A 12,510-nucleotide genomic window follows, 5' to 3' on the forward strand; every position below is an offset into this window, starting at 1 on the left:
TCATAGCTTCTAATTCCAAGGAGACATTGGTGAGAGAAAGTGGACTTTTCAAAAGTGCCAGAGAAAGAGAGCGAGAACTTGGCAATTTTTTAAAAAAATGTTATTATTTGGTTGCTTGAATTGGGTTTATTTTTTATTTTTATTTTTTTGGTATTCTAGTCAAAGCTTAAAATCCTGGCAAAATGACCTTATACATGGAACAAGATTTTTACTAGAGGATATATATACTGCTCATCATAAAGACATAGATTAATATGTTTGACTTTAAAAACAGCCATGGGAGGGAATCCTACTTAATGTCCAGCAGAACCTTTCTGCAAAGAACAGATTGTTACCATACAGCAAGCATTTCTCTTTCCCCTCCTTTTTCATTTTTCAGGAGTCTGAAAATACTTAAGATTTTTTATTCTAATTATAGTCTTCTGAAAGCCACAATAGTTTGTTCAGATTTCCTTATGGATTCTCAGGATAATTTCAGGCAGGAGAGAAATGGCTGATACAATAGTCGCCTTTCAGAATAAATAGTAGTATATGGAGCCTGCAATCAGTGTAACATAAAACAATCACTAGTTACTTTGCCAAAGCCTGATTGAAATAATACAGTTCAGGAGCTAGTGCTGGAGAAAAGGCCACTGTGGAGAGTGGGGTATGTTATTTTGAGCACAATATGCGATGCTAGAAGCAGCTGGAATTTATAATGTAGAAATGTACCACAATCTGCAGAGACCAAAAGTTTGCAAAAACAAATGCAAGAACACTCTCTTGTGTGAACAAGACTTTGGCACAGACTTCTTTTTTCCTAATGATTTGTTCTTTTTCATGGCATCTGTTATCCGAGAAGCTATTGCAAAGAATGGTAATCCAGTCAGAATAGTCAGATCATAGACATGTAATGCTACTAAAGACTGTACACTGCCAAAAAGGAGGAGAAGAAATAAAAATTAGAAAAGAAAATACTATATTGGGATAGTAGCAGAGTAAAGAATAAAAATACAGTTTCCATATGGCCCTTTCTCTTCTTTTTATACCTGTTATTAGAGAAGGCCAAATGTTTTGTGAAATAATTCCAAGAATGTTTCCAAAATTGCCAAGATGAAAAAAATAACCACAGTAAATACATTCTTGTACTATGTGGTGACTTTAAAGACACTTTATTTGCTTTCTATCATTAGATGGTTCACACTGTGCTGTTTCAACTGGTGTATGAAATCTAATTTCTTGTTTTGTTTTGTTTCTAAGTGCCAAAAGATCTCTGAAGTTAGTTTTAAAAGTGTTAATTAGATCTCTCTGAACTGCCTAAATGACAGTATGTTTTGGCTATTGTAAATGGAATGCAATAGCTCACTTTAAAAAAAATTAATATAAAGAAAGATGCTAACCCTATAAAAATTGTACATTGGCAATGTGAATTGGTATGATTTTTGTGTATGTTACTAGCTTGTCCTATTGTGATGTAATAAATTTAAGTAAATTGTTGGGTTACAGATGACTTGTACCTTGTCCTGTTTTATTCTGCAAGTCTCCCTTCCCCCCCCTCCGCCCCCAGCCTTGTCTGCTGAGCACATTTCTACCAGCTCCAGTTGACTCAGCACATTCCAGAAATGCTTGAAACAGATGTAATCCCCTTAGACTGGGACCAGATGCCAAATGCTTATCATGCAGAAGATGTCTGTGGTCCCTAGTGAGTCAACACAGTGTGCTTTTGCCAGCTTCCAGTCTCTTGAAGGTGAACCATGATGGAAAGCTATATAGAGCCTGGGGTTGCAGGTGGAGATGCCAACTGCAGAACTAGATGGTGAACAGAGCTAAATTGAAACACATCACAGCAGACATTGAGAAAATCATGTCAGATGGCGTCAACCTTGAACACCTGCCCCAAAAGACACACAGCTTTCCATCAGCATAGTTATTATTATTAAACTTTATTTCTAAAGTGCTGTAATTATACACAGCACTGTACAAAGTCGGTAAACTTAAAGAGTATATAAAAGCCTGCCCAAGGCGTACACTCTAAGATAACAACAATTAAAAAGAGGAATAGATAAAATTACCATATAGAAAAGAAAAAACAAATTAAAAACATCAAATATAAAAACAAATCACATCACATCAAATATTATCAGACAGCCAGATGACAATCACAAATTCCCTGAGAACGCTTCCCTAAACAATATGGTTTTCAGCTCAGCCTTAAAGCTGGTTAGGGAAGTGATGAGCCGTGCATGCAGAGGAAGAAGGTTCCAGGAATGAGGGGCAGCAAGAGAGAAGGGACGGATCCGGGATGGGGCAGAGAAGATCCTGGGTTGAGAGAGGAGACTTTGGCTGCCAGAGTGGAGAGTGCGAGTAGGGATATAGGGAGAGAGAAGATTGGTTAAATAAAGAGGGGCCAGCCCATGCAGGGCTTTAAAGGTGAGTAGCAAAAGTTTGTACCTGATGCGTAAAGGAAAAGGGAGACAGTGAAGGGAGGACAACAGAGGGGAGACATGATCATAACGGCGAGCGAGTGAAATAATGCGTGCAGCTGAATGCTGAACAGAAATTAATGGGTGGAGATGAGAGAGGGGAAACCCTGCCAAGAGGAGGTTACAGTAGTCTAGTCGTGAGACCACTAGGGCATGGACCAGTGTCTTTGCGGTAGAAGCTGAGAGATATGGACGGATTTTGGCGATATTATAGAGAAAATATCTACAGACTTTGGCTGTAGTCTGGATCTGAGGGATAAATGACAAAGAGGAGTCAAAGATGAAACCAAGACTGCGGGCTTCCTGGACCAGCTGGATAGAGACGTTATTGACAGAAATAGAAAAGGAATAGTGAAGGGTGGGCTTAGGAGGGAAAACAAGAAGCTTGGTCTTGGACATATTGAGCTTCAGACGCCAATGGTGCATCCAGTGGGAGACAGCTGTTAAACAGGATGACACTTGCTGCTCTAGCTCTGGTGACAGATTAGGGGTGGAAAGGTACAGCTGGGTATCATCGGCGTACAGATGGTAGGAGAAACCAAAAGAACTGATAAATTTGCCAAGGGAGAGTGTGTATAAAGAGAACAGAAGGGGACCCAAAACAGAGCCCTGAGGAACTCCAACAGATAAGGGGACAGAAGACGAGGTCTGACCACCCGAGACCACTGAAAAAGATCAATCTGACAAGTAAGATGTGAACCAATCGAGAACAAGGCCGGAGAAACCAAGGTGAGAGAGTACATCTATTAGGAGACAGTGGTCCACGGTGTCGAAGGCCGCAGACAGATCGAGTAGGACAAGGATAGAATAAAGGCCATTCGCCTTGGCCTGCAAAAGATCATTCGAGATCTTTGTAAGGGCCGTCTCTGTGGAGTGCCGTGGGCGAAAACCAGACTGGAAGGGATCCAGAATGGAGTTGGTTTCAAGAAACTCAAGACAGCGTGAATAGATGACTCGTTCCAACACCTTAGAGAGAAAAGGAAGAAGAGAGATTGGATGATAGCTAGCCAAGGAAGAGGGGTCGAGAGAGGGTTTTTTCAGGATAGGGGAAACTAAGGCATGTTTGAAGACTGAGGGGAAGGAACCCAAGGAGAGAGAGAGATTAAAGATATAGAGGAGGGAGGGTAACAAAGAGGGGGCAATAGAGATTAGAAGACGAGAAGGAAGTGGGTCAAGAGAGCAGGTGGTGGGTTTGGATGAGTTCAGCAGCGAATAGAGTTCTTCCAAAGAAACAGGAGGAAACACAGAGAGTTTATTAGTAGTTAGTAGTAGTACTACTACTATTAGTATTGTAGTGGGGGCAAATTGCAAAATTAAGGGAAGTTTATTAGTAGTTAGTAGTAGTTATCAAAATGGTTGTGGAATCTGCTGCCTCTGATGTCTTTATGGGTTTTCCACTCTGGGTTTGGTACAGATTTTAAGGGAGATAGCCAACAATAGGTTTGGCATCTTGAATACCTCCATATTTTATTTATTTACTTTGTTTTAAAAAATGAACTGAAACACCCTTCTGACAAAAATAACAGATTCAATACACAGATAAGTGGTAGGCAAGAACCAAACATGGCTGTTTTTCATTATTATAAACCAATGAGGCAAGAGATGCATGCCTTATATATAGTCCCTCTTTGCAATGAAACAATAGTTTACAATAGTTTACAAAAGGAAAGCATAATGCAAACCCTAATTGCTTCTTCTAAAGTCCAATTATCTGGTTGAAATGCTGATGCTATGCCTTTTGTGAAGAATGCACATGGCTAAAAATAAACATGTTTAATCACATAAAAAGAGGCAGAAACATATGTATAAGCAACATGGCCACAAGAAACTATTGGTGTCCCATGTACCTTTCATTTAACGACTTTAAACGGCATTCTAGACTTCCCTCTACCTGCAAATTTGCTTGTAGCCACCATGTAATGGTGTTACAGATTTCAAGTTGTCGACTTACTTTGTTGATAAAGAGAGCTTCACATTCCCGGAATTCATCTTGTTCTTCAGAAATGGCTTCAAGCCATTCCAAAACTCTTACTGTTCCATCAAGGGGGAGGCAGAGGGGGAAGTATGTCTCCATCAAATCCCAAGCAGTTACAATTTGTGAAGCACTTGATATCCCAGAACTGAAGGATGCAGGGAATTGGGATGCTGGCAAGCAAGACAGGCCACACAGCATTGTAATCAATTTTATAGAATAGCAGAAACCTTTATCCGTATAAACTAGATTAGTTTCCAATTAAATTATGCAGGCAAGAATGCCCACAGCAACTGAGCCTCTGGCTCAACCACTCACACACCCCACCCCTATATCAAGGAAGTACACAAACAAAACTCATCTCATCAGCCTCTGCAGGTGACATCCTGGTTTTTTTCTCCCTCTAATACTAGTCCTAACAGATATTCCAAATGAATGCAAGCTCATACAGGGCTCAAGAGTAATTATGAAAAATGGGAGCCTAGCTCTTTCAATATCCTCTTGAGTAGAAATACTGAAAGGTCCTTAGTCCTGTATTATTCCTCCACATCTGGACTTCCTTGTTCCAAAATATTTTAATCAAGAAATGAATAAAATCTATAACTTCACAGTTATGTGGGTCAAATTGTCCAACTGGAGGACAATTGTCCAATTGGAGCAATCTATCCAGGATAGGTGTTTTTGGTATCTATCAAAATTTTGATCTTTTTTCTATAGCCAGTTTTCAAGATATACCCACCACTATTTGGCTACACTACTATTTGGCTATGACACTACCTGCCCATCTCCTGGCTAAAGTGTCAATCCTGTTTTACACTAAGATTTTATATATGTGACACTCATGGACATGGGTTCTGTCTGTCCACTCCCTATCCACAGAATGCTTCTACACTTTCCCATTTTAGCCCAAGTTCAATTTGCTAGTTGGGATAAGAATGCCAAAGATGAAGATGGGTGGAAGAAAGGTGGATCAGTGATCTGTTCATTAAAAGCAAGTTAATTACACTAGACACCTGCATGGGCAACCTGAAAAGAACAGTCCAGTGAATTTTCAGGATTTTTTTTTCATTTGCAAAAGGTGTTATCTGCGCACATTCTTCATTTGAACACCTTTGTATAGTATCAATAAATATTGCTAAGGGAGAGGTTTTCCTTATTTTGAAATGCTTTATGAGACATCTTGTGAACCAGTGTATGGCCTGAAAATAGTATGGGAAATTGGCCTCAGTATGACTTTTACTGAAAACCAGTGAGATCAAACCTCCCTGCTAGCCATGTCAATCTTCATTTACAAAGAAGCCACACTCAACGTCAGGACCATACTGTTAGGCAGAGTGAAACATGCGCTTCAGATAGCAGATGGTAAGAAGTGGCAGCAACGGCTTAGAAAGGGAGACCTCAATGCCAGTCCTGTATCTTTTTATCCATCTTGCAGCTTCTGGGTCTAGTGGCAGACATGACCCTGTCGTATTGAAGAAAATCTACCTGCTAATCCAGCTGGGTTTCATACATGCTTCTTGTCCTTAGGAAGCAAAAGCTTATTGAGTTATCCTCCTCAAAGTATTTCATAAATTGCATGTTACTCTGAAAAACTGTCAGCACAAATGTGTCACAGACATCACTAAGAGATTGCTGAGAATGCATCTCCTGGAGCCACACATGGCTTTCCAGCTTCCTGTCCAACTGTTGCAGGATTCTGGGAACAAATATTTGGCACCATATTCCAAAGAGCACAATCTGTGCAATGTAATTGGGCATTGCTGCTGTTACCAATATCTAGAACAGAAAAATGGACACTTTCATTACAAAGCCTTAATAAAAAATGGCTTTGGCAGTAGCCAGGCTAGAAGTAGCCATGCAGTGGAAATCATTATTAGGACTTTCAGTGAAAGAGCAGGTAGGCCGAGTGTGAAAAAATGGTGTTATCAGAGGCACTAACAGATAAATTAAGAAGGCTGAGGGTTTTAGGGGGAAAAAACTGACAACTTTTGAATCCATGTCATCTCTTTTTTTCAGTGCCAGTAAAGACTCTTCCTCATACAAACCACTACTTCAGGAGTTGACATGGAGGGGAAATTTGCTTTAAAAGTGGGCAAACTGACTCTTCTCTTTTGCAGTTTAATTTGTGGTTCCTGTTCTTGTTCTTGTATTTTCATTTCTGTGTGAAATACTGTATCTAAATGTTCATGGTTTGGATGGATGGACTGAGAGATAGTGATGGTAGTAGCAGTAATAGATTATCAGAGCTGTGCTGGAGAAGGCCAAAGGCCTATCTAGTCTAGTATTTCTGTTTCCACAGTGACCATCCAGGTGCCTATGAAAAATCCATAAACAGGAGAGCAGCAACCACCCACCCCAATTAAAACAGAATGTCAATGAAAAAGAAGTGGTGAGGCTGTAAGAGAAAACCTATAGTATCTGCACAAGACCTGTTCCCATTGTGTGTATTCAAATTGTTTCTGGCTTATGGCAACCCTTAGGCAACCCTATCAGAGGGTTTTCTGGGGCTGAGAGAGTGTGATTTGCCGTTGGATTTCCATGGCTAAGCAGGAAATCAAACCTTGTTCTCCAGAGGTGTAATCCAGCATTCACACCTCTACACTCCACTGTTCTCGTTACACTACTAAAAATCTCTGCCTACCCAGGAACTTTATCGCACAGGCCATGAAACAGGCCCATTGCGTTCCAAAATCCTAGAACAGCTCAAGCCAGAACTCTCCTTGGAAACCAAGATGATTAAACTGAGGCTGTCGTACTTCAGCCACATAATTAAAAAAGACAATGATGCAGGGTAAGGTGGAGGGAAGTAGAAAGAAAGGAAGACCACATGCCAGATGGAGTCAGGGAGACCATGGCCTGAGCCTACAGGACCTGCGCAGGAAGGTGGAGGATAGTTGGGCTTGGAAACATCCCATTCCCGGGGTCACCATGAATTGAGATTGACTTGAAGGCAACTAACAACAACAACAACAAAATGACTTGAAGACATGCAACAACAACAAGTATATTTCATATGGCACAACACCATCAGCCACCTTATGTGTTGTTTTGCTAGTCCTGCTGTAAAGTAACACACACATGCATAGACAAGAAGTGGGGAGAAAGAGATAGAGAATCTTTGCAAACACCTTTTTGAAAATCAGTTATGCCAGATTTAGGAAGAAAGTGTTTAAACATAAGGCTGGTATATGTTTGCTCCGAAGCAATTCTGATTGCTAAAAGGCTTCTGGAATGCTTAGCCTATCTTAGGTAGGCTTCATTTATGGTCCATATGCTTGGGAAATAAATGCAGTTAAAGTCTCAGGTGCCCAGAATGGACCAAACTACAATCACCGCCATTGAAGTCAATGGGGCTTGAATACTGGCAGTTTTCATTTTTATGGAGTCTGGAATGGATCCCCCATGAAAAAGGAGAGGCGACTGTAAATGCATTTGAACAACAACAGCATGGTAGTTTCTTAATGGATGCACTACTCACATCATGTTTTAGTGGAAAAGGAATGAAACTATGTTTTTATGACTGAAGGGTAGACAATACAAATCATGGAGTGATCAATACAAATCATTACGATCTGGAAATACCAATCTGAATCACATGGGAAGAGAGGCAAAACCTGAAAGCAGTCTTAACAGCTTTACATTGCAGACTGGCACAACACTGAAGCTAATACAAACACTAGACTGATGTCTTTACAGTCGTCTCATCCTGCATATCAGGAAAGTGACACTTGATGGCATTCCATATGTTACATTGGCTGCAAGCCTATCATTGCAATACTAAACAATCCTAGGCATAGTTTCTCAGAAGTTAAGTTCCAGTGAGGACTTGAATTTTACAATTTTAGAACTCAATTTTGGAACAGTCCTTTGCACATCTACTCAAAAGTAATGTCCACAGAGTTAAACTGGACATAGAGCTAGGTATACAGCTATGGGATTAGAGTCCTGAGTCTTTTAAACCTGATAAAATTTTAAATCTGATTTCTTTGTTCATTATGCCTTTTATTCTAGATGCTCTTGTTCCATTAACTGTGAGGACTGCTTCATAATTCTATGGAAAGAGAGGGCAGTTGTAATAAAAAATATAAGCATAACTTCATACACCATCAACATTCTTTTAGAGAGGTACAGGAAACTTAAAAAGAATTATGCTAAAGCAATCCAGACCTAGATGAAGTCATTGCTAAAATGGTGATAGTTTTAAATAATAGCAGAAGGGATCTGTAAAGCCTGGGGGGGGGGGGCAACATTTTGAAGTCTCATTTCCAAATGTCTTTGAAGCTACATCATAGGTATTGTCATTTGAACCTCAGCCTATTTAGAGACCCAAACTTTCTTCTATGGAAAGTAACTCTTGCCTTTTATTTGAGTCTGCAGGTATGTCTTATTTCATTTCATCTTGATTTCTGAAAAACTTCAAAATCAAAAACACTTCTGGTGCTAAGCATTATGGATAAGGGATGCTCAACCTGTATTAATTTTATGCCTCTTGGGCATACAAGATTTCTACATCTTGGGAGTTCTGAGATGGAACATGCCAGATTGTTATAGTCACCAAGTTCATTTTGACAATGGTGATGACGACTACTGAGTCAGTGTGGTGTAGTGGTTTCAGCATTGGACAAGGACTCTGGATTTCATGGTCCGAATGCCAGTTCAGCCATGTAAATTCACTTAATGACCTTGGGCAAGTCACAGTGTCTCAGCCTCAGAGGCAATAGCAAACCACCTCTGAAGAAACTTGCCAAGAAAACCCCATTATAGTGTTCATTAGGGTAGCTGTAAGTCGGGAATGTTTTGAAGGCATAAAACAACAAAAACTACCACTGAACAACAGCCAGCAGTAATCATTTGTAATTTTTGTTTATATAAAAATGGCTCCTTTCCAGATCGATGACTGGATGTCTTTATATTAATAATAATGAAGATTTTCATACAGGGCGGTTAATGTTCCTAAAACGTTGATATATCAGAATTCAACAATAAATGATTACAAAACGATTTCAAAACACTTACTTTCATACACTGGACACAGTAATGTTTCAGCAGTGATTCAGGAACGTAAAATGGATGATTAATTTTTCACACGTTGCCATTCCTTAGCGTTTCTTTATCATGCTGGCAAAATCCCACACCTGCTCAGAAGACTAGCAAGCGCTCCATTTAAAACCACTTGATTCTCTTTCTCTTGCTCTGATTCTCAAAGACTTGGATCCCTATCCTATAAAATATATAAATATATATATGTGTGTGTGCGCATGTGTATAAAGATATATATACCTATATATGTGTGTATATATGTATATATACTGTATGTATATATGTGTGCGAGCATATACACACACACATATGTATGTATGTATATACATTTGTGTGTGTACATGTATAAATATATATATACCTATATGTGTGTATATGTAAATATAAATATATGTGTGTTTGTGTGTATATATATGCAAACACATAAGTATGTGTGTATACATTTGTGTGTATGTATATGCATGTGTGTGTCCATATATACATATATAAATATATATGTATATGTGTGTATATGTATATATATGTGTGTGTGTATATATATATATACACATATGTATGTGTGTATATACATATGTGTATATATGCATGTGTGTGTGTGCATATATACACGTATATATGTATGTGTGTGTATATGTATAAATATATATATATATGTGTGTATATGTATGTGTGTTTGTGTGTATATATATTTATATACACACACATGTTTGTGTATATATACATTTGTGTGTATATGCATGTATGTCTGTGCATATATACACATATAAATATATGTCTGTATGTGTATATAAATATATATATATACCTATATGTCTCTGTATAATGTATGTATATGTGTGTGTGTGTGTGTGTGTTTTGAAGAATTGGATAAGAGAGAGAGAATCAAGTGGGTTTAAAGGGAGTGGATTTGGGATAGGGATCCAAGGCTTTGAGAATCGGAGCAAGAGAGAGAGAGAAGCAATCTGTCTGTCTGTCTGTCTATCTATCTATCTATCCACTCATATGTATGTGTGTATATACATATGTGTGTCTGTATATATGCATGTGTGTGCACGTATATATGCACATATGAATACACATGTGCATGTGTATTTGTATATATATTTATACATATGTATTTCTGAAGTAAATTACAAAGTAACCACTTTTTTTAATTTATGAAAAAAACACCTGTAGTCCAAAACATGCTGCAGAAATAATACAGTTTGAGACCACTTAACTTGCCCTGGGTCAGTGCTAAGGTATTCTGGGAACTGTTGTGTTTGTGAGATATTTGTCCTCCTCTGCCAGAGAGTGCTGGTGCCATAATGAACTACCGGCTACACTGTTAAGGAGCAGGTTAGGGGAAGTAGGCGAAGGGTGGGGGATTGCCTTAGTCCATAAAGAGATTCACACCCTGACTAGAAATCCTGTCCAGAAAACAAGCCACATCAAATGTATTTACTGACCCTGAAGGCTAGGGACAGCCTGGGGATCCTGTTGGTCTACCATCTGTCCCGTAGCCTAACAGCCTCCCTGACCGAGCTGACACTGCTGGTCTCGGAGCTGGTGCTGGAGTCCCCCAGACCTCTTGTTTTGGGGGATCTCAACATCCCCTTCGAGGCCGGCTCAACAGATCTATTAGGTGCAGCTCGGGAGTTCATGGTTTCCATGACAGCCATGGGCCTGTCCCAATTAGTCTCGGGTCCAACACATTGTGCTGATAATACACTCGATGTGGTCTTTAGTACGGAGAATTTCTCCTATGCTGCATGTATCGTGTCTGCAGAGTCCCGTCCAGCAGACCTGTTCAGGGTGGTTAGAGAGCTGACGCAACCGCCTCCCACCCTGAACCCTTTGCTTCAACCAACTAAAGCCTGCCGTGATGCTTTTAATGACTTTTTTGCAGATAAAATCTCCCGGATAAGGGCTTATCTTGATGCCAGCATTATCACAGATATGCAGGAGAGGTGTGCAGAGACTCCGTGGGTCATATTAGACTGGACCACCTTGAGTCTGTAAGTATCAATGAAGTGGACAAGCTCCTTGGAAATGTAAGGAAGACGACGTGTGCTCTCAATCCTTGCCCATCATGGCTGACCGTTCAGGGAGGGAATGCTATGATTACATTATTGCAATCTATAATCAATGCATCCTTTAGGGAGGGCAAATTTCCATCACAGTTAAAATTGGCAGTGGTTAAGCCGTTCTTTAAAAAGCCCTCTCTAGATCCCCTGGAGAGAAACAACTATAGACCAGTCTCGTTGTTACCATTCTTGGGCAAGGTGATTGAGAGAGCTGTGGCCTTCCAACTCCAGGATGTCTTGGATGAAACCGATTATCTGGACCCATTTTGGCTTCAGGGCGGGATATGGAGTGGAGACAGCCATGGTCACCTTAATCGATGACCTCTGTCTGGGCACAGACAGGGGAAGTATAACACTGTTGGTGCTCTTTGACATCTCAGCGGCTTTCGATACCATCGACCATGGTATCCTTCTGGAACACCTGAGGGATTTGGGTATAGGGGACACTGAGCTCCAGTGGCTCCGATCCTACCTCTGAGGCAGGTCCCAGATGGTGAGGCTGGGGGACAGTTGCTCTTCTAGGAAAGACCTTACATCTGGCGTCCCTCAAGGTGCCATTCTGTCCCCCATGCTATTTAACATTTACATGAAACCGTTGGGAGAGATCATCCGGAGTCATGGGGCACAGGGTTATCAGTACACTGATGATACCCAAATATGTTTCTCCATGTCTCCGACTGCTACAGTGACTAAGAATGGCATCTCCCCGCTGAACTCCTGCCTTGAGTCAGTAATGGGCTGGATGAGGAAAAAGAAACTCAGGCTGAATCCAGAGAAAAGGGAGGTACTTGCCATAGGTTCCTTAGGTCTGGGGAAGAAAATTTGTCCACCACTCCTAGACGGGGTTACACTTCCCCTGAAGGATGAAGTTCGCAGTTTGGGAGTACTTCTGGATCCATCTCTACATTTGCAATGGCCAGAAGTGCTTGGTACCAACTTCAGTTGATACGCCAACTGCGACCCTACCTCA

Source organism: Sceloporus occidentalis, unplaced genomic scaffold, assembly GCF_023333645.1.
Source record: "Sceloporus occidentalis isolate IW3139 unplaced genomic scaffold, rSceOcc1.0.p SCAF_1, whole genome shotgun sequence".
Taxonomy (NCBI): domain Eukaryota; kingdom Metazoa; phylum Chordata; class Lepidosauria; order Squamata; family Phrynosomatidae; genus Sceloporus; species Sceloporus occidentalis.